The 22,700-nt window shown below is 36.6% G+C and overlaps 1 long non-coding RNA gene across 2 annotated transcripts in view; it reads left to right on the top strand.

Moving 5' to 3' along the window:
- LOC146397544 (uncharacterized) overlaps positions 1–22,700 on the top strand; it is a 134,772-nt gene that overhangs the window by 22,371 nt on the left and 89,701 nt on the right. The gene's annotated exons all lie outside the window — the stretch shown is intronic.

Below are 22,700 nucleotides of genomic sequence, written 5' to 3' on the forward strand. Positions count from 1 at the left end.
AGCCAGCAGCCATACCAAGATACATCACCAACATTCGCAAAGCCCCCACATGTCCCCTTTGAATCACCTCAGTCAAATATAACCACTTTTCTAACTTCTGACATCATACGTTAATTTTGCCTTTTTTGAACTTTATATAAATGAAAACATATGGTATGCACTCTTTTGTATCCAACTTTCATTCACTCAACATTATGTTTATGATGTTCTTCCCAATTTTTGCATTAATTTTAGTTTTCTTCATTCTCATGTTATCTAGTATTCTTCTGCATCAAGTGTGGGACATAACATGAGCCATGAGTCAAATCCAACTCATCACCTATATTTGTATAACCTATAAGATAAAAATGGTTTTTACATTTTTAAATGATTGAAAAAATGAAAAGAAGAATATTATTTCAGGATACATCAAACTTTTTATGAAATTCATGTTTTAGTGTCAAAGTTTTATTGCACATTCATTTGTTTATGTTTTATCTAGGGCTGTTTTCAAGCTACACTCACACTTGCAAAGTTGTGATGGAGACTATACTGACTACAAAACCTAAAATATTTGCTATCTGATCCATTATAGAAAAAGTTGACCAACCTCTGCTGATGTGAATGTAGTACAGTTTAGTTGACTGTTGAAAAGTATCTGGGGTAGTTTCCATTTGGGAAGTATTTGCTATCATGAACATTCTTACGCACTTCCTTTGTGAACTTACGTGTACATTTGTATTGCATGTTTTTATCATGAATGCATGTTGAATCTTGCATTGCATTTTCTGCATCAATTGATAATGATTATGTGATTTTTTTCTTTACTCTGTTAATATGATAGAGTATATTATTTGATTTTCACATATTGAAATAACTTTGCATCATTCTAACTAGCTCCGCCTGATTACAGCATGTAATTCTTCTTTATATATGGCTGAATTCTATTTGCTAACATTTTGTTAAGGATTTTTGCATCTGTATTCATAAGGATATTTATTCTACAGTTTTCTTTTTTGTACTGTCTTCATCTGCTTTTAGTATCAGGTAATCTAGCTTTATAAATTGATTTGAAAAGTTCTCCATCTTATTGTAATTTTTGGAAGAGATTGTGTAGAACTGGTGTTAGTTATTCATTAAACATTCGGTGTAGTTCTCTCCAGAAACCATCTGGGCCTGGAGATTTTGTTAGGGGAACATTTTTTCTTTCTTTTCATCTTTTTTTTCTTCTTTTTTATGGCCACACCTGCAGCATATGGAAGTTCCCAGGCCAGGAGTGGAGTTGGAGCTACAGCTGCAGACCTACACCACATCCATGGCAATAGTGGATCTGAGCCACATCTGCAGCCCACACTGCAGCTTGTGGCAATGCCAGATCCTTAAACCTAGTGAGGCCAGGGATCAAACCTGCATCCTCAGGGAGACTATGTCCAGTTCTTAACCCTCTGAGCCACAGTAGGAACTTTGGGGAAGTTTTAAATTAAGAACTGAATTTTTCTATGGACTTATACAAATTACTGATTTTATACTGAGTGAGTTTGTGTTTTTTGAGGACCTGGTCAATTTTCATCTAAGTTGTCAAATTCTAGTATATAGCATTGCTTGTGGGATGTTCTTATCCTGAATTGGTAAGTTATATCTTCTCTCTGTTACTTTTACTCTTACCTCTCACTATTTCTCCTTCCTGTGCAAACCTCTAAAACTTCAAAGTTCGTTTCAAGGGAAAGCAGGAAGACTACAGGATGTACAGCCTTTCATTCAGTTGATCCACTTAATTTCTCAGGAGTCTAGTTTAATATTTTTACTTTTAAAATATTTAAACAATAGGAATTGGGCAGTTGTTCTTGTTGAAAACAAGGATAAAGTTATCAAAGTGTCCTAAGTTTTTAAATTTTAACTGTCTAATTTAATTTTCTCCAGTCTCAGCTGGGCCTTTTGTGGATCCTAGAGAAAAGGGCATAGAACACATGATGAGATTTTTACTGTGACTCAACTTCTGTCATTTATATTCTAATTGAAGTGAGAAAAATTCTGTGGGACTATTTAGTGCCTCAACTTAATCCTAAATCATTTGGGAGGCCTATCTGACCTTTGTTAAGAGCTTTGCAAGGCAGCTGAGTTGTCCCAGCCCTCTGAACAATTCCTTCACTCTCCTCTTTATAAATGGATGTTGGCAGACAACTGTTCCCCAGGATTTGATTCTGTATTTCAACTATGGTGAACTTCAGAAACATAACACTATTTTCCTCAGAAATACATAATGTAAAGGAACCCACATACATACTTAAAATACAAATTTTAAGGAAGACAGAATATCTGTGTATGGATGATTTAAAAAAATAGATAGATTGAGAAACAAGAGACCCAGTTATAAATACTATCCTATCATTTGGACCTTAAGCAAATCCTTAGAATGTCCTGGTTTCCTGTTTGCTAGATGCATGTATTTATCTTCAACCCTTAACCTTGGGGAGAAGAATTACCAAAAGAACACTTAACCAAACATTGTCTTAGAGAAGTAAATTGAAAGAGATGTATGCTATGAATTAATCTAGTTCTTCCTAGTAATTAGTCATATGATTTTTTGAACACTTGTACATGGCTAAGAATAGCCCACTTTATGAAATGCTTGTTAAATAAAAGTATATAGCATTTTAGAAATCTTGCCAAATTATTTTATTTGAAAAATAGGAAAATTGAAGATTGGATTAATCAACTCAGTGATAGAGTTGTGACAAGAAGACATGTCTCCTATACCTTTCTGAGACTTCTTTCTACTTTACCCCCATTTCCTTTAATTTAGCAGTCTGCAAAATAATAGCTTATATGTTACTGAGAGCAATAATTTATAGTGCATTCCATGCATGACATATATGCCTTTCTTTTGCAGCAATTCTTAATTAGGACATTGAATTTTAAGAAGAGTATCAAGTTAATGAAAATTTGTAAATAAATATGAACCAAATAGTATGGATTAAATCTCAATCATTGTGAGTGGAAAGTTTGTACTTAAATAATAAGATCATGCTGTTTTTTTTTTTACATAGCCAGCTACATGAGTTCCAAATAAAATTGAAGCTTTCTTCATCTTCACCACTTGAAAGAGTAAATACAATTTGGCCTTCTTTATTTGATTATTTTTTTTTACCTTGAGAATATGTGTCTTTGTGGATACAATTAAATGAGACTCAGAGATATATTCAGTCTGACCTAAGCAAGAGCATAGAAGTTGCCTAGTCTAACTTTATTATTCATGGAAATAATCTTTATTTAACCAGCTTTATTAAGGAATGATGCATTTGACATCTGTAGATGAGCAAACAGGCAATCAAAGCTGAGATAATCTAGTGCCTGAGTAAAAGAGCCAGAAAAGATTACATGTAGGTGGAGGCAGCATGGAAACAAAGCAGGTGACAGATTTAAGAGATGATCTAGGCCTAAGGTAATGCTGGAATTAGGTGTAGAGGGCAAGAAGGAGATCAGGCAAAGTGAGTAAAGGTTCTGAGTCACTAAGCTAGAGAAACTTAGTGTTGTGTCAATGTCCTCCAATCAGAGTCCCCAGGAGGATGCCCCAGTTAAACAACTGTGTTACTTCTTACAGCAAGAGAGAATATTCACCATGAAAAACAGTGAGGCACCTCAAGAAGAGAGCATTAGAAAGAACTTATTATAGGATTTTGGCTTTGCTTGCTAATTGGGGGATAATCCTAGATAGTGAGTATTCATTATTGACCAGGTTTTCCAAAGAGTGGGAAAAGTTTTACAATTAGATATCTCAATAAATCTTACCTATGGGCAACTCATGTTAGACAGAAGGGGATGTTCTGTTATTTTTGTGGTTAGGACAGTGTTCATGTTTTGCCTACATTTAGACCTGATTCAAGAGCAGTTTTGTTTTTTGTCTTCATCCATCATAGTCACTGAATGTCATAGTTTGATGTTGATGTTCTCTGGGATTGCTGTTGTTCAACAAGAGAATACAAAGACCTAGCTGGGTTAAGGCCTAGCCTATCATACGAAGGTTGGTGCTCCCATTCTCTTTATCAGTCGAAAATGGTTCAGGAAACCAGATAGCTTTATAGGAAAATTAGTCTAATAAAAAAAAATCACGCTCAAGTCTTTATTCCATTTAAGTCCAGTAAGTTATGCTGAGTTAAACTTGATTTTAGGATAAAGATATTGCTACTAAGATGATACGTATTTGCCATCTAGCTTCCCCTCTTGATATGGGCATGTCTTAACTGACTGGAAGGGCTTTAGTACCATGAATCATGGGAGTGTGTGACTAAAAAGCAGATCCATGAACATGGTTATGAAGGAGATTCTGAAAGCTGGCTAAACATACTGGAGCAAAGTTGGGCTTATATGAAGGATACCCTAGATGTTCACCAAACCAATGACACAGAAGGGTATGGATAAAAACTTAAATACACAGAAGCATTAGCAACACATTCTTTTGGCCACACATTTCTGGTTAAAAAGAAATGATCCTCCAACTGCAGATTTTAGAAGAAGTGTCCCTGTCAAATTAACTGTGAGCCCATACTGCCAGCTTACATTACATGGCCCAGGCTTGTCCAGTCCAAATGATCTACATAAAGATATTTCAGAAATGCCACACACTTGTGATTCAATATTATTTTTATTTTTAGTATAGCATTACCGAAAAAAAAGTGTACACATAATAATTATATGCTAAATTTTAACAATGAAGAGCAATAAAGATAGTCAATTTGTAACCTTATAATGGAAGTCTGATTCACATATCTGAAGATCTCAGAAAGAACAGAGATCTGAACACATAAAATTTTCCCAGTGAGTACACTTCCACTGTATATCACACTAGGCTTAATTAGTGACTAGGTAAGTATAAGAATGATGTGATGATTTATGTCACCCAGCTGAGTGAAAATGGAGTAGGTTTTCTCTCTTTTTTTTTAATTTTATTGGAGTATAACTGACTTGCAGTATTGTATAAGTTTCAGGTGTACAGCAAATTGAATTAGTTATACATATAGATATATCCATCTTTTTCAGATTCTTTTCCCACATAGGTTGTTACAGAGTATCGAATAGATTTCCTGGTGCTGTAGAGAAGGTCCTTGTTACTTATCTCTTGGGTATATTATAGTGACTATATGTTAATCCCAAATGTCTTGTTTATCCTACAGTGTTTTCTCCTTTGGACCTAAATTTATATTTGAAATCTTTGTTTCTGTTTTGTAAATCATTTATTTGTATCATTTTTATTAGATTCCACATTTAAGTGGTATCATATGATATTTGTCTTTGACTGACTGACTTGCGTGAAGTAAGTCCATCCATGTTGTTGCAAATGCAAATGGAGTTGTTTCTTAATTTCTCTTTCTGATCTTTTGTTGTTGGTATATAGGAATACAAGAGATTTCTCTATAAGAATTTTGTATCCTGAAATTTTACTGAATTCATTAATGAGTTCTAGTAGTTTCTTGTAGCACCTTTTGGATTTTCTATGTATATCATCTGCAAATAGCAACAGGTTTACCTCTTCTTTTCCAATTTGATTTATTTTATTTTTTTCTTCTCTCATTGCCTTGGCTAGGACTTCTAAAACTAAAGCAATGAGAGTGAACATCTTGTCTTATTCCTGATCTTAGAAGAAATGCTTTCAGCTTTTCACCATGGTATATTTATTATCATATACCATTGAGTAAGTTAGATGTGCCTTTGTCATATATGGCCTTTGTTAAGGTAGGTTCCCTCTATGCCCACTTTCTGGATAGTTTTTATCATAAATGAGTGTTGAATATTTTCAAAAGCTTTTTCTGCATCTATTGATATGATCATATACTTTTTATTCTTTAATTCATTAGTGTGGTTTATCACACTGATTTTCGGATACTGAAGAATCCTTGCATCTCTGGGTTAAATCCCACTTGATAATGGTATATTACCCTTTTACCATACTGTGAGAATTGGTTTGCTTATATTTTGTTGAGGATTTTTGCATCTGTGTTCATCAGTGATATTGGTATAATTTTCTTTATTTGAGGTATCTTTGGTTTTGGTATCAAGGTGATAGTGGCCTCATAGAATGAGCTTGAGAGTATTCATTCTTCTGTAATTTTTTGGAAGTGTTTCAGAAGGACAGGTATTAACTCTTTTCTAAATGTTTGATAGAACTCACTTATGAAGCCATTAGGTGCTCTTTTGTATTTTGAAAGTTTTTTTGTTTTGGTTTTGGGTTTTTGTTTTGGTTCTTTTTTTTTTTTTTAGTTTCACTGATTTTTTTCTATTGTTTCTTTGTCTCTATGTCATTTATTTCCACTCTGATCTTTATGATTTCTTTCCTTCTACTAACTTTAGGCTTTGTTTGTTGTTCTTTCTCCAGTTGCTCTAGGTGTAGAGTTGTTTATTGGAGATTTTCCTTGTTTTTGGAGATAAAATTTATTCGCTATAAACTTTCCTCTTAGTTTGCTGCATCCCATAGGTTTTGGATTTTTGTGTTTTCATTGTTATTTGTCTCCAGTTTTTTTTTTATTTCTTCTTTGATTCCTTCAGTGATCCATTCATTGTTTAGTGACATATTATTTAACTTCCATATGTTTGTGTCTTTTGCAGTTTTTTTCTTGTAGTTGATTTCTGGTTTCATACCTTAGTCAGAAAAAACGCTTGATATGATTTCAGTTTTCTTAAATTTAATGAGGCTTGGTTTGTTGCCCAGGATGGTATCTATCCTGGAGAATGTTCCATGTACACTTGAGAAGAATGTGTATTCTGCTGTCAGATGAAATGTTCTATAAATATAATTTCTATAAATATTCTATTTGGTCTAATGTGTCATTTAATACCTGTGTTTCTTTCTCGATTTTTCTGTCTGGATGGTCTGTTCATTAATGTAAGTGGGGTGTTAAAAGTCCTCCATCATTATTATGTTACTGTTGATTTCTCCTTTTATGGCTGTTAGCATTTGCCTTGTACATTGTGCTGCTCCTATGTTGGGTACATATATATTTACAATTATTGTATCTTCTTCTTGGATTAATTCCTTGATTATTAGTGTCCTTCTTTGTCTCTTATAGCAGTCTTTATATTAAAGTCTATTTTGTCTGTTATGAATTTTGCTACTCCTGGTTTCTTTTGATTTCCATTTACATGGAATTTTTTCTTCCATCCCCCCATTTTCAGTCTGTATGTGTCTATAGAGCTGAAATGGTTTCTTGTAGACAGCATATATATACGTCTTATTTTTTTTATTATTCATTCAGCTAGTCTATGTATCTTGGTTGGAGCGTTTAGTCCATTTACATTTAAGGTAATATCAACATGTATGTACTTATTGCACTTAATTGTTTTGGATCTGTTATTGCAGGAATTTTTTCTTCCTTTCCTATTTTTTTCTCTTCTTTTGTGACTTTATGACTATCTTTAGTTTTATATTTGGATAGCTTTTTCTTTTTTATGTATGTGTTTATTGTACCTTTGTTTTGCATTTCCCTTGAGATAAATTTATTTATATACAAAATTGTTTTAAGTTGCTGGTGTCTGGATTACTATGTCTCTCAGTGTGTTCCTCTTTGGGTTTATCCTGTATGGGAATCTGCACTTCCCAGCCTTGAGTAAGTGTTTTCTATTCTTTGGAAGTTTTCAACTGTATTCTCTTCAGATATTTTCTCAGTCCCTTTCACTCTCTATTTCATCAAGACCCTGATATTTTTTTTTTTACTTTTTTTTGTATTACTCAAATGAATTTATCACATCTGTAGTTGTATAATGATCATAACAATCTGATTTCACAAGATTTCCATCCCACAGCCCAAACACATTCCCCCAACCCCCAAACTATCTCCTCCAGAGACCATAAGTTTCTCAATATCTGTGAGTCAGCATCTGTTCTGCAAAGAAGTTCAGTCTGTCCTTTTTTTTCAGATTCCACATGTCAGTGAAAGCATTTGATACTGGTGTCTCATTGTCTGACTGACTTCACTTACCATGATAATTTCTAGGACCATGCATTTGATAAAAATGCCAGTATTTCATTCCTTTTAATGGCTGAGTAATAGTCCATTGTGTACATGTACCACTTCTTCTTGATCCACTCCTCTGTCAATGGACATTTAGGTTGTTTCCATGTCTTGGGTATTGAAAATAGTGCTACAATGAACATCGGAGTACATGTGTCTTTGGAAATCATGGTATTGGTTTTCTCTGGATAGATGCCCAGGAGTGGGATTGCTAGATCAAATGGCAGTTCTATTTTTAGTTTTCTGAGGAATCTCCATACTGTTTTCCATAGTGGCTGCACCAGTTTACAATCCCACCAACAGTGTCCCAGGGTTCCTTTTTCTCCACACCCTCTCCAGCACTTATTGTTTATAGACTTTTAGATGATGGCCATTCTGGCTGGTATAAGGTGGTACCTCATTGTGGTTTGGATTTGCATTTCTCTAATAATGAGTGATGTTGAACCTCTTTTCATATGCTTTTTGCCCATCCATATATTTTCTTTAGAGAATGGTCTGTATAGATCTTCTGCCCATTTTTTGACGGGGTTGTTTGTTTTTTTGATATTAAGTGGTAGGAGGGGTTTATAAATTTTGGAGATGAATCCCTCATCCGTCAATTCATTTGCAAAGATTTTCTCCCATTCTGTGGGTTGTCTTTTCATTTTGTTTAGGGTTTCCTTTGCTGTGCAGAAACTTTAAGTTTGATTAGGTCCCATTTGTTTATTTTTGTTTTTACTGTCATTACTCTAAGAGGTGGATCTGAGAAGATGTTGCTGTCATTTATGTTGGAGAGTGTTTGGCCTATGTTTTCCTCTAGGAGTTTGATAGTGTCTGGTCTTATATCTAGGTCTTTAATCCATTTGGAGTTTATTTTGTGTATGGTGTTAGGGAGTGTTCTAATTTCATTCTTTTCCATGTGGCTGTCCAGTCTTCCCAGCACCATTTATTGAACAGGCTGTCTTTTCTCCATTGTATATTCTTGCTTCCATTGTCATAGATTAGTTGGCTGTAGGTGCGTGGGTTTAATACTGGGTTTTCTATCCTATTCCACTGATCTATATTTCTCTCTTTGGGCCAGTACCATACAGTTGTGATGATTGTTGCTTTGTGGTATAGTCTGAAGTCCAGGACCCTGATGCCTCCAGCTCCATTTTCTTTTTCAGGATGGCTTTGGCCATTCTGGGTCTTTTGTCCTTCCAAACAAACTTTAAAATATTGTGTTTGAGTTCTGTGGAAAATGTCCTCGGTAATTTGATAGGGATTGCTTTGAATCTGTAGATTTCCTTGGGTAGTACAATCATTTTGATAATATCAACTCTTCCAATCCAAGAGCATGGTATGTCTTTCCATCTATTTGTGTCATCTTTGATTTCTTTCATCAGTGGCTTATAGTTTTCAGAGCACAGGTCGTTTGTCTCTTTAGGTAGGTTTCCTCCTAGATGTTTTATTCTTTCGGATGCAATGGTAAATGGGATTGCTTCCCTAATTTCTCTTTTTGATCTTTCATTGTTAGTATGTAGAAATGCAGTCAATTTCTGAGTATTAATTTTGTATACTGTGACTTTGCCAAATTCATCAATGAGCTCTAACAGTTTTCTGGTAGAGTCTTTAGGATTCTCTAGGTATAGTATCATATCATCTGCAAATAATGATAGTTTTCCTTCTTCGTTTCCAATGTGGATTTCTTTTATTTCTTTTACTTCTCTGATTGCTGTGGCTAGGAGTTCCAGAACTATGCTGAAGAGTAGTGGTGAGAGTGGACATCCTTGTCTTGTTCCTGATCTCAGTGGGAATTCTTTCAACTTTTCACCATTGAGAATGATGTTAGCTCTGGGTTTGCTGTATATGGCCTTTATTACGTTGAGGTAGGATCCCTCCATGCACACTTTCTGAAGGGTTTTTATCAGAAATGGGTGATAGATTTTGTCAAAGGCTTTTTCTGCATCTATTGAGAGGATCATATGGTTTTATTTTTCAGTTTGTTAAGGTGGTGTATCACACTGATGGATTTGTGGATATTGAAGAACCCTTGCATCCCTGGGATAAATCCCACTTGATCATGGTGTACAATCCTTTCAATATATTGTTGGATTTGGTTTGCTAGTATTTTGTTGAGGATTTTTGCATCGATGTTCCTCAGTGACATTGGCCTGTAGTTTTCTTTTTTTGTGGTATCTTTGTCTGGTTTTGGTATCAGGGTGATGGTGGCCTCATAGAATGAGTTTGGGAATATCCCTTCCTCTGCAATTTTTTGAAATAGTTTCAGAAGGATAGGTGATAGGTATTCTCTAAATGTTTGATAGAATTCGCCTGTGAAGCCATCTGGTCCTGGACTTTTGTTTGTTGGAAGTTTTTTAATCACAGTTTCAATTTCAGTTCTTGTGATGGGTCCATTCATCTTTTCTATTTCATCTTGGTTTAGTCTTGGAAGATTGTACTTTTCTAAGAATTTGTCCATTTCTTCTAGGTTTTCCGTTTTATTGGTGTATACAGTTGCATATAGTAGTCTCTTATGATCCTTTGTATTTATGTGATATCTGTTGTTACTTCTCTTTTTTGATTTCTGATTTTATTGATTTGAGTCCTCTGTCTTTTTTGCTTGATAAGCCTGGCTAGGGGTTTATCAATTTTGTTGATCTTTTCAAAGAACCAGCTTTTCATTTCATTGATCTTTTCTTTGGTTGTCTTGGCTTCTATTTCATTGATTTCTGTTGTGATCTTTATGATTTCTTTCCTTCTACTAACTTTGGGTCTTTTCTGCTCTTCTCTCTTGAGCTGCTTTGGATGTAAAGTTAGCTTGTTTATTTGAGCTTTTTCTTGTTTCCTGAGGTGGGTTTGTATTGCTATAAACTTTCCTCTTAGAATGGCTTTTGCTGCATCCCACAGGTTTTGGAGTGTGGAATCTTTGTTGTCATTTGCTGCTAGGTATTTTTTAATTTCCTCTTTCATTTCTTTGATCGATTGGTTGTTGAGTAGCATGTTGTTTAGTCTGCACGTGTTTGTGGTTTTTGCAGTTTTTTTCTTGTTGTTGATTTCCAGTCATATAGCCTTGTGGTCAGAAAAGATACTTGGGGAGTTCCCATTGTGGCGCAGTGGTTAACGAATCCGACTAGGAACCATGAGGTTGCGGGTTCGGTCCCTGCCCTTGGTCAGTGGGTTAATGATCCGGCGTTGCCGTGAGCTGTGGTGTAGGTTGCAGACGCGGCTTGGATCCCGAGTTGCTGTGGCTCTGGCGTAGGCCGGTGGCTACAGCTCCAATTCGACCCCTAGCCTGGGAACCTCCATATGCCGCAGGAGCGGCCCAAGAAATAGCAACAACAACAACAACAACAACAACAACAACAAAAGACAGAAAAAAAAAAAAAGAAAAGATACTTGATATGATTTCAATTTCCTTAAAGTTGCCAAGGTTTGATTTGTAGTCCAGGATATGATCAATTTTAGAGAATGTTCCATGTGCACTTGAGATGAAGGTGTATTCTGTTGCTTTTGGATGCAATGTCATATAAATATCTATTAAGTCCATCTGGTCTAATGCTTCATTCTGGGCCTGTGTTTCCTTATTGATTTTCTGTCTGGATGGTCCGTCCATTGCTGTAAGTGGGGTGTTAAAATCCCCAACTGTGATTGTGTTACTGTCGATTTTTCCTTTGAAAGTGTTAGCAGTTGCCTTGTGGTGAACTTATGTTGGGTGCATAGATATTTAAAATTGTTATATCTTCTTCTTGGATTGATCCTTTGATCATTAGGTAGTGACTTTCCTTGTCCCTTAAAATATTCTTAATTTTAAAGTCTATTTTGTCTGGTATGAGTATTGCTATTCCAGCTTTCTTTTGATCCCCGTTTGCATGAAATATTTTCTTCCAGTTTCTCACTTTCACTTTGTATGTGTCCCTAGAAGTTAAGTGGGTCTCTTGAAGACAGCATATATATGTATCCATTCAGCCAGTCTATGTTTTTGTATGCATTCAACCAGTCTATGTCTTTTGGTTGGGGCATTTAGTCCATTAACATTTAGGGTAATTATTGACGTGTATGTTCTTACTGCCATTTTATTAATTGCTTTGGATTTGTTTTTGTTGTTCTTTTTTCTTCCCTTCTTCTCTTGTTCTCTCCTCTTCTGGTTTCATGACTATCTTTAGTGTTGTATTTGAGTTGATTTTTCTTAATTTTTTGTGTATCAATTGTAGATTTTTGGTTTGCAGTTATTCTGCAGTTTTGATATGAGTCTATCTATCTATCTATCTATCTATCTATCTATCTATCTATCTATCTATGAGATTGTTGGTCTCTTAATTGCAAGTGTATCCCCAGTGTCCTGCATTTGTACCCTCCTCTTCTCACAATCTCTGATTTGGGCGGCATAATTTTGTTTGGATGATTTCGTATCTTTAATGTATATATACCTTTACTGGTGAGCTTTGTCATTTGTGGTATTTTTGTTTCCTGTTGTGGCCTTTTCTTTTCTGTCTTTAGAAGTTCTTTTAGTATATGTTGTAAGGCTTGTTTAGTGTTGCTGAATTCTCTTAGCTTTTGCTTATCTGTGAAGGTTTTGATTTCTCCTGCAAATATGAATGAGAGCCTTGCTGGGTAACGTAATCTTGGTTGGAGGTTTTTTCCTTTCATCATGTTATGTATATCATGCCACTCCCTTCTGGCCTGCAGAGTTTCTGCTGAAAAATCTGCTGATAACCTTATCGGGGTTCCCTTGTATGTCATTTGTTTCTTTTCCCTAGCTGCTTTCAAGATTTTCTCTTTGCCTTTAATTTAGGTCAGTTTGAGTAATATGTGTTTCGGGGTGTTCCTCCTTGGGTTTATTTTATAGGGTACTCGTTGTGCTTCCTGGGTTTGAGTGAGTGATTCCTTCCCCATGTTAGGGAAGTTTGCGGCTATTATCTCTTAGAATGTTTTTTCTGTCCCCTTCTCTCTCTCTTCTCCTTCTGGCACCCCTGTAATACGGATGTTGGTGCGTTTAACGTTGTCCCAGAGTTCTCTGTGACTCTCTTCATTTGTTTTCAATCTTTTTTCTCTTTTCTGTTCTGCATCCGTGATTTCCACTAATCTGTCCTCCACCTTGCTTATTTGTTCTTCTGCTTCCTGTATTCTGCTGTTGGCTGCTTCTAGTGAATTTTTTATTTCATTTATTGTATTCTGCATCTCTTCTTCTTAAGTTTTATATCTTGTATCTCTTTGCTCAGTGTTTCCTGTAAATTATCCATCTTTAGTCCAGTTTATTTCCAATGTCTTGCATCATCTTCAGCATCAATAGTCTAACGTCTTTTTCCTGGAGGCTAATAATCTCATCACTTAGCTGATTTTCTGGGGTTTTTCCTTTCTCCCTCATCTGAGTTATAGTTCTCTGTCTTTTCATTTTTATAGGTTTTTGGTGTGGTGACTTTTTACAGAGAGTAGAATTGTAGCCTCTCTTACTTCAGATTTCTGCCCCCCTGTGGCTTAAGTCGGTATGGAGGGCTTACTGTAGGCTTCCTGATGGGAGGGGCTGATACCTGCCACTGGAGGGGGAGCTGATTCTAATCCCTCTGGTGGGTGGGGCTTATTCTCTGGATGGGATTAAAGGCAGCTGTGTGCCTGAGGGGGTCTTTAGGTAACCTGTTTACCAAGGGGCCGGGGCTGTGATCCCACCTGGGTTTTTGTTTGCCCTGGGGCTTCTCAGCAGCTGACTGATGGGTGGGGCCAGATTTTCCCAAAATGGCCACCTCCAGTGAAAGGCATGGCTGCTGAATATTCCTGAGAGTTTTGCTTTCAATGTCCTTCCCTCACAACAAGCCATGTTCACCCCTGTTTTCCCAGGATGTCCTCCAAGTACTGCAGTCAGGTTTGACTCAGATTCCCATGGAGACTTTGCTTTGTCCTGGGACCCAGTGCATGTGATAATCTGTGTGCACCTTTTAAGAACGGGGTCTCTGTTTCCCCCAGTCCCGTGGAGCTCCTGTGCACAAGCCCCATTGGCCTTCAATGCCAGATGCTCTGGGGCTCTTTCTCCCTGTGCCGGATCCCCACATGTGAGAGTTTGATGTGTGGCTCAGAACTGTCACTCCTGTAGGTGAGTCTCTGTGAACTAGTTAGTTTCCAGTCTGTGGAGCTTCCTTCCCAGAAGGTATGGGGTTGTTTATATCATGAAATTGCCCCTCCTACCTCTTGATGTGTCCTCCTCTTTTTCTTCTGGAGTAGGATATCTTTTTGAAGGTTTCCAGTCCATTTGGGTGAAGAGTGCTCAGTCTTTAGTTGTGAATTTTGTTGTTTTTAGGAGAGAAGTTGAGCTCCAGTCCTTCTATTCTGCCATCTTAATTTCGTCTCCCAGGAAGATTATTATTTTTTTAATTTCCTTCTGATATGCCACAAAGCTATTTTCAGTACTAATAAAAGAAAAACACTTAAGCTGTTTCTGGACCTCAGGCTACTTCCACAGAGACCAAGACCCTGATATTTTAAATGTTGGTATGTTCAGGATTGTCCCAGAGGTCTTTTAGACTGCCCTCATTTCTTTTCATTCTTTTTTCTTTATTATTTTCCATGGCAGTGGTTTCCACCATTCTGTCTTCCAGCTCACTTATTGATTCATCTGCTTGTTACTCTGGTATTATTTCAGTGCAATTTTTCACTTCAGTTATTATATTCATCTTGGTCTTTAAATCTTCTAGCTCTTTGTTAAACATTTCTTGTAACTTCTCAGTCTGTACCTCCATTCTTTTTCTGAAGTCTTGGATCATTCTTACTATCATTCTCCGAATACCTTTTTAAGTAGATCACCTATTTCCTCTTCGTTTAGTAGTTTTTGTGGGTTTTTATCTTGTTCCTTTGTCTGAAACATATTTCTCTGTCATCTCATTTTTTTCTAACTTTCTGTGTTTGTGGTCTTTCTGAAGGCTACAGAATTTTAGCTCCTCTTGCTTTTGGTGTCTGACCTCTGGTGGGTAAATTTGGTCCAGAAGCTTGTGCAGGCTTTCGATGGGAGGGACTTGTGCCTGCCCATGTGTGGGTGGAGCTGAATCTTGTCCCTCTGGTAGGATGGGCTGTGTCAAGGGGTGTGTTTAGAGGTAGCTGTAAGTTCAAAATGACTTTAGGCATCCTATCTGGGTGTAATATTTTTTGGTGTGAGGGATGTTTTCAGCATGGATACCTTCCATCTCTTTCCTCAGTGTATTCTTGTAAATATGGCCTTGATAGGAAGTGTGACTGATATTGTAGTGACCAGAGCCTATACTGGATATTGAGTGCAGCCTCCTATTTTCGCTGAGGTTGTCACAGCCCTGTAAGGGGCGGGTCTGCTCCCTATTTGTTGAAGTAGAAGTCCCCAGATTTGTTTCTGAGCTATGTTTCTTATCTGCAGTGCAAGGTAGGCAGGATTTCAGCACTTCCACTGGGAGAGGAGCCACTCAGTATTCCTCTACTGGAGTTGTTTGCCTATGAATGTGTCAGTTGTGTCATTTTTCATCCATTGCGCAGGCTCAAAAGTATGCTGTTGTTGGTACTGCTATGGCAGTAATTGGCCCTGGTGTCTTTCAGGTGTTATTTTCACCAGCCCACCAGCACAGGTCCACTGAGGTCAGGTCCCAGAACTGCAATAGTCATGTACCTGGACCCTCTGTAGGAGATTTGGAGGCAGTTCAGACTCTTGCTTGGTCCAGCCTCTGCCTATATGTGCCCACAAAGCCCATAGCTGCTAAAAACAGACTATCTCAGCTGCAGAAGCATTTGTTGTCTGTTTGGATGTTCCACAGGTGCTGAATTTACAAAGCTGGCAATGGAGGTGTAAATATGCAGTTCTCACAGCTGAGAGGAAAGATTTCAGCTCTTCTTCCAAGGTCCCTAGGACTCAGCCATGGTTTCATGGCACATGGGCAAGCCATCAGAGACTGCTTCTGAGGCAGCAGGAGCATAGGAGCCTATCCAGGTGGCAGGAGGTAGGCAATGATCAGGGCATTCCAGCCAGCCCATGCAGGAGCCTCTCCCAAAGTACCCAGAGGCAGGGGCCTGCATGGGGAAAGAGCTTGCAGTGGTTGTGGCTCCGCTCCTCACATGCCACCTGACAATGGTGCTTTGCCTCCAAGGTGGCAAGGGTCTCCTCCTTGAACATTCCTTGTTGCCAAGCCTTCTACCCCTCCAGGTTGCCTCCACACAGCCAACAACAGTCCTCTCCCAAGGTCTGTTCTCCAAGCCTCTAACTCCAATACCCAGTCTCTTATTGTATTAGCAGATGCATGTCTTAGACTAGGGAGCATGGGTCAATTGTTAAGACCATCTATGTATGTCTCATTCTGTCCTGCCTGCCACAAACTGGCAGTTATATTCTCCTCCGAGTCTCTGAATCCCCTTTCCTGTCTCAGCTGATCTCTTTGCTGGTAAGGGGACTCCCCCAGCTACAGCAACCTGTCCTCTCCTTCAGTTCCTTCCCTGCTTCTGCCTTGATTTTTTTTTTTCTTTCAACGTATCTCGTTATGTGGAGAACCCTCTTGTGTTTTCAGGTGTTTGAGTTCTTCTGCCAGTATTGTCAGGTGTTCTGTGAATACTGTTCCATCTGATGTATTTGTGGAAAAAGGTAAACTCCACGCCCTGCTATTCCACCATCTTGATCTCTTCCTCGGGAGCTGGATATCCTTAAAAATTCTGGATATTCCTCCCTTTGTACATATTGCAGTTAATACACTTTACTATTATGATTTTTATTACAATTTTTAGTTTTCAAATATATCCCTGATGGTTGAGATTGTCTGAAAAGGTACTGGAGATAAATATTCTTGGAATTAGGGATTTTTCCCCCTGTTTCTAAGTAAAAACATTCAGCCTGAGATGATTTAAAGCCTAAGACAAAATTTTCATCCTTTGTTACATACAAAATGGAACAAAAATAACTTCAAAAAATTTTAAACAATAAACTTATGCTTGATCAGCTTTAATATGCTTTTTGCTAAAGTAATAGTCTTGAAAGTTGATGTAATAGTACCCTTCACATCTCTTCCTAAATTAGCTACTTTGGGAAAATTACTTCAGAGAAACTTCAAGTTATGCTAAGTCTCTTCTAAAATAAATGTATTCCTTTGTCAATGAAAATTGGGAAGAATAAAGGGCACGCTAACATACAAAATGTAAAACAAAATAATAAACCAGTGTTGAGAAATCAAGCCCTCTTTTTGCTAATTCCAGTAGCAAAAGCAAGTCTGTGGATTTAGCACACTGTATATGTTTTGCTAACAGACTAAAAGGTTAAACAAATTTAAACTGTTGGAATGAAACTAGTCCCCTAAGCTATTTCAACTTAATTTTTCTGGCAAGGCCAAAGAGAACAAAAATGCTTGGCAATTCTTTCTTTCATTATATTAGTACCTTTGCATTTTTGTAGATGTTGATTCCTAAATAGTTGTTATTTATTCTTTTTTTTTCCTTTTTTGCTCACCCCTAGTATCCTGATAATGTTAAGCTATTCATTTTATCAGATCTCTATTACTTGAGATGGGAAAACACTCAGAATTCAAGTAAAGGAGATTTTATATTTTTAGAATTCTAGAGAGAAGGTTTTAAATTTTCTAATAGAAAAACCTTTATTTTGGATCTGTGTGTTCTTTTTTTCTGAACATTTTTATCATATTTTTATTTTTATAAAATTGGCACAAAATATTCCTTCCATTTTATCAGTACAAACTGTCCATTGACTTAATTCATTAGAAGTGCTATTCTCTGAATTTTTGCTTATTTATTCCATATGCCTCATAGAACCAAACTGTGACTTTTGGGATAATGGGTCAGCTTGAAGAATTATTATAGAGTAAAATTTTGTCTCCAGCAGCCTAATCTCCTTTATCTTCACTCTTTCTTCTTTTAAGCATTCCTTTCAACTCCCTTCCCCTAACACACACACTTTCCCAACTATGTGCTCCCCTTCACGTAGACAATGTGTAAATGAATGGGAATAGTTGTGTTCCAGTAAATCTTTATTTATAAAAACAGACTGTGAGCCTGATATGACCCATAAGTCATAGTATGCCAACCTCTTCCATAGACCCTTGGTGATATAGCCAATTAGCTGTGCTCATTCATTCACTCATTCAATCACTTACTCATTGAGTAAATGAATATTAGTCACCTACCATGTGTAAGTTACTTGACAAGGCTTATTACATATCGATACAAAGATGACTGAGATAGTCATTTCTTGTACGGCCTCAGAGTCCCAAGGGAAAGACAGATTTGGCAAAAAAAAAAAATCATAAATTGATGAGGTAAGTGTGTATCATTTTATATCTGTTGTTTTTCTTGATAGGAAACATTTCCCAAATGGGTTTAAGCAAAAGATATCCTATTGAGTCATGTAAACTAAACTAAAGAAAAAATTGATAAAGGGTTCTAATCAGGGCTCATTTCTTATCTCTACTTTTCTGATTGGACTCCATCTTCAGGCTCCATGTGGGATCTCAAGAAGATTCAAAGTCAAACCACCACCACACTTCATATCAGAAGAAATAATCTGGTTTTATGATAACATAAAGTTCTGGGTTTAAGTCTTCTTGGCTCTCATAAAATAATTTGAGTGATATGCCTATTCTTAATCAATCACTGTGGACGTGGATATGGAATATGCTGGCTGATTTAGTTTATGTCAGCAACCTGGAAAATTAAGGAAAGCTTCACCCAGAGCACAGGGAATGAATGGAGAGGGCTGATATGCCCCAAATAGAATTGGGTACTTTTATCATAGCATATGATGTTATGTGGCCAAAACAGCCGGTGTCCACCTCAAAGTAAAAATTTAGCATGGACAAAGAGCTTTTTTTTTTGTCATTCTGCTAGGATGATCATTGCCTTCTTCTGGGCGACTAGGATACTGACTTGTACCCAGTCCACCAAGAATTAGATTCTTTCCCTGTCCTTTGTGCAAGCAGTTTACCTTCCCAGACTCTCTGTGGGTGGGACTGCTTCTCTTGACTTTAGTCCCATGACTAGGCTATTGATATCCTCTGCCAAACCTCCCTGGCATGAGTTGACTGTTGCCCAGCATCCACAATTGACCAAATCATAGTCTGTCCACCTATTGGGATGATTATTCATTAGGCTGGATGTCCTTAATTGTCTGATCCAAAGATGATGTAAAACTGACATGATTTCTGGCCACTCTTAGCCCTCTATGGCCATGCCCCATGTCCATAGTCCTAATAGGGACAAGTTACTAATGTATAATTTCAGACATCCATAAAAGTAATTTAATTGGCAGGGGAAAATCTCACCTCAGTAACCAGTACGTTATATCATAGATGCAGCTCCTCAATTATATGTGCATAGCCAGTTTTTTTTTGTTTTGTTTTGTTTTTTTTTTTTTTGCTTTTTAGGGCCGCACTTGCAGCATATGTAAATTTCCAGGCCAGAGATCAAATAGGAGCTACAGCTGCCGGCCACAGCAATGTGGGCAGGATCTGATCCATATCTGCAACCTACTCCACAGCTCACAGCTACACCCGATCCTTAACCCACTGAGTGAGGCCAGGGATTAAACCTGCAACCTCATGGCTGCTCATCGGATTCATTTCTGCTGAGCCAAACGGGAACTCCTTTCTTCTGTTTTTTTATTGTTTTTTGTTTTTTGCTTTTTAGGGCCACACCTGAGGCATATGGAAGTTCCCAGATGCATAAGCCCATTCTTAATCATAGAATTAATGTCAACAATGTAAACGTATGTCATTAATTAACTGCTTACCCAGGTTAAGTTCTAAATGTATATGTTAACTCTTAATCCTCACGACAACACTGCAGATATGATATTACCCTTACTTTATAGATGGAGATCCTGGAGTAGAGAGTGTTTAAATACCTTACTTATCTAGAATGGGTACAGTCAGGATTTGAACCTAGGCAACCTGAGTTTTATCTCTGTGTTAGGATTCTGCCATTGATGTATTGTAGGGCTGTGTTTCCAATCTTTTGTGAAACCACAGTTTTGCAGCTTTAGCATCATGTATATTTTAAGAGATTCAGGATCACCAGCTGCAGAGTAAGAAGTAAACCCCCTTTTGTTCAGAGATTATGCCCATGTCTAGTTGTCCTAAATTCTAACGGCATTTTCATAAACTGTGCTACATCATGCCAGGGCATTTCAGTTTTCTCTCATGCCTTTCTGAGCAACTGTTAAATGGGAATAACTATTCACATACCTTTAAAAAAGACTTTTAATTGAAAATTAGAATGTGATATCTATCTAATATAATTTGATTATTTTTTTCCATGGAGAGTTTACAACTATGCTAAATAATTGTATTTATAAATCAAGCGCCTAATAGGAAATGATAGTGCCTCTGAATTAGGTAAAATTCAAATCTAATTTTTCTTCTATCTTACTTGTAAGGATTTTTTTAAAAGGGCTTATGGTTGTTTTTTGAATTTTAACAAAAAAAATAATGCAATATAAAATGCCATCTTAAAAAACTTTTTTTTAGTAAATAATTATTCCTGTAAATTATAGTTGAAAGTAATTTGTGGCCTGGCTTTTAAAAGTGTGTATGTGTTTGTGTGTCTTTGTACATGCACACACATTTGTGATGTCTTCTGTGGTTTGGAAATGTAAGGGATTTTATTTTTATAAAATTAAAATACAACTTAGTAGGAATAAAATATCCTTAACAAAACTATTGAGTAATAATTCTACCAAAGCACACTTGGAAGTTTTTGCTATTAAATTACTCATGTTGTTTTTAGTATTATTCTGCTCCAACATGAATATCTTTTCACTTTGGACTTTTTAATGCTAGAATTGCTTGATTGTATTTCATATATCTCACACTGTTTTCCTCTTCAGTAGGGCATTCAGATGAATATTAAACAACTGTAGAGCAGGAATGAATCCACCATTCATTTCTAAATGCATATAATAGCCGAAGATTTATGAGAGTATAAAGAGTTAGGGGAGTAGTATTGGCCAATGAGGGTAGAATTGTTTCAATTTTAGGAATTTTCTTTTTATGTTTATTGATTTTTCTGTTATCATAATAAAACTGATGCTCATAAAAAAAGGTGAAATAGTACAAAACAAAGGTTTTTTTGAAAAAATAGATAATCATTTCCAGAAAACATGGAAATATGAGTTAATGCATCTTTTATCCAGTTTCTGGTTGTATATATTATTAAAACCTCTGCTTTCCTCCATTAATGCAGGCTAATTGAGAATTACAGTCTTGTATGCTATTTTCAAAAATATATGAAATGTCTTCAATAAGTTTTTTACTCATAATAGCAGCTAGTGCTTAAGTTTTTAATAGTCACTATTCAAAGTGACTAACAATGATTAGTCACAGTTTTACGAAGAAGTTACTGTTATTATTCCTGTTGTTTGGATGGGGAATCCGAGATACAGACTGGGAAAGTAACTTACCCAAGGGGCATACAGCTACTAGGTGATAGAGCTGGCTAAGAACCCAGACAGTCTGACTCCAGAGTATACATAACAATTCACTGTTTTGCACCCATCAGAGAGAATTCTGCTGAAAAATTAGTTGAAATACTCTTATTTCTGGAGAATATTTACAGTATAGCCATAGGGTTCATGCAACTACTTTACTGCTCTGCAGTTGATATCACACTGATCAAATAGCAATATCTATTAAGCATTAATCTTTTTCAGTCTTTCTAATATAGCACTGATTTCTTTTCTTATATGTGCCTCCTAGGATTTGCCCTTACACATTTAAAGATGATAGCGCAATTCCTATTGAAGTTCATAGTTATATTCATAAAAACACTCTTGGAATTCAGTCCATGTCCACTATTGTGCAGAAGATATCCCTATCTCAAGTCCTAGACATAGCTGATTATACCAGAGGTGGTCAAATAATAGGTGAAATCATAGGTTATGAGCTACCCTGGCAAAAAAGCTCTGCCCATAAAGGGATGAAGGAAACTGAATGAACCAAATAGATTTCATTTCATGCATTCGAATGTAAGATACAGGCATGCTTAATTTGAGGAATGGGAAGGCTTTTGAGTTAGCACCATATACAGCTTCTTATTCAAAATTCCAAACCTGGTTTATTCAAGGTAGCTCAAAAATAGTTTTCCAAAATTTTGTACCCTATTACGCATTTTAAATTGTAATATACTGTTTCGATGATAAATTTAAATAGTTGCAAAGGATACATTTTCTAACATTTGTAAATATTGGGATTTAAAAATAAGAAGTCTGTCCTTTAAATGAAGTCAAATCTCAGGCATGATCATGAGGAACCCTGCATATCACAAAGGCATAAGATAAAAATTCATTTAAAAAAAAGTGAAAACAAAAAAACTCCTAGGATTCTGTATTATTCAGGAGCTGGCATGTAACACTCACACAGATAGGACCTGTAACTTGGGATATCTGTTTTCAATACAAACACTGTTCTAGCTCAGGGAATTAACTTTGCACATTTGAGGACCTAGTACAGCCCATGGAAAGACTGCATCTCAATGTCATAAAAGCTCAGAGGATGTGCTGTTATTGATGCCTGAGCTAGACACTGCTTTGGAGAATAGGGCAAATTTGGATAGACAAAGTGCTTAAGTAAGAGAAGAACAAATTAATTAATTTATCAAACCCCTGTGCCAGATGGCATGGCTGTAACATATTCTTGTAAGAACAAAGTAATATTTTCTATAGAGTCAAATGCCCATTTTCTTGCCTTTATTTGATTTCTGATTAAAGCAATATTCAAAAGAGTTGCACGTAGTAGCTGAGGATTATTTATCAATAATAAACAA

This window comes from Sus scrofa, chromosome 13 (genome assembly GCF_054392235.1).
Source record: "Sus scrofa isolate SSC_HxYL_T2T_F1_AM1 chromosome 13, Sscrofa_HxYL_maternal_Yorkshire_Landrace_v2.0, whole genome shotgun sequence".
Classification (NCBI taxonomy): domain Eukaryota; kingdom Metazoa; phylum Chordata; class Mammalia; order Artiodactyla; family Suidae; genus Sus; species Sus scrofa.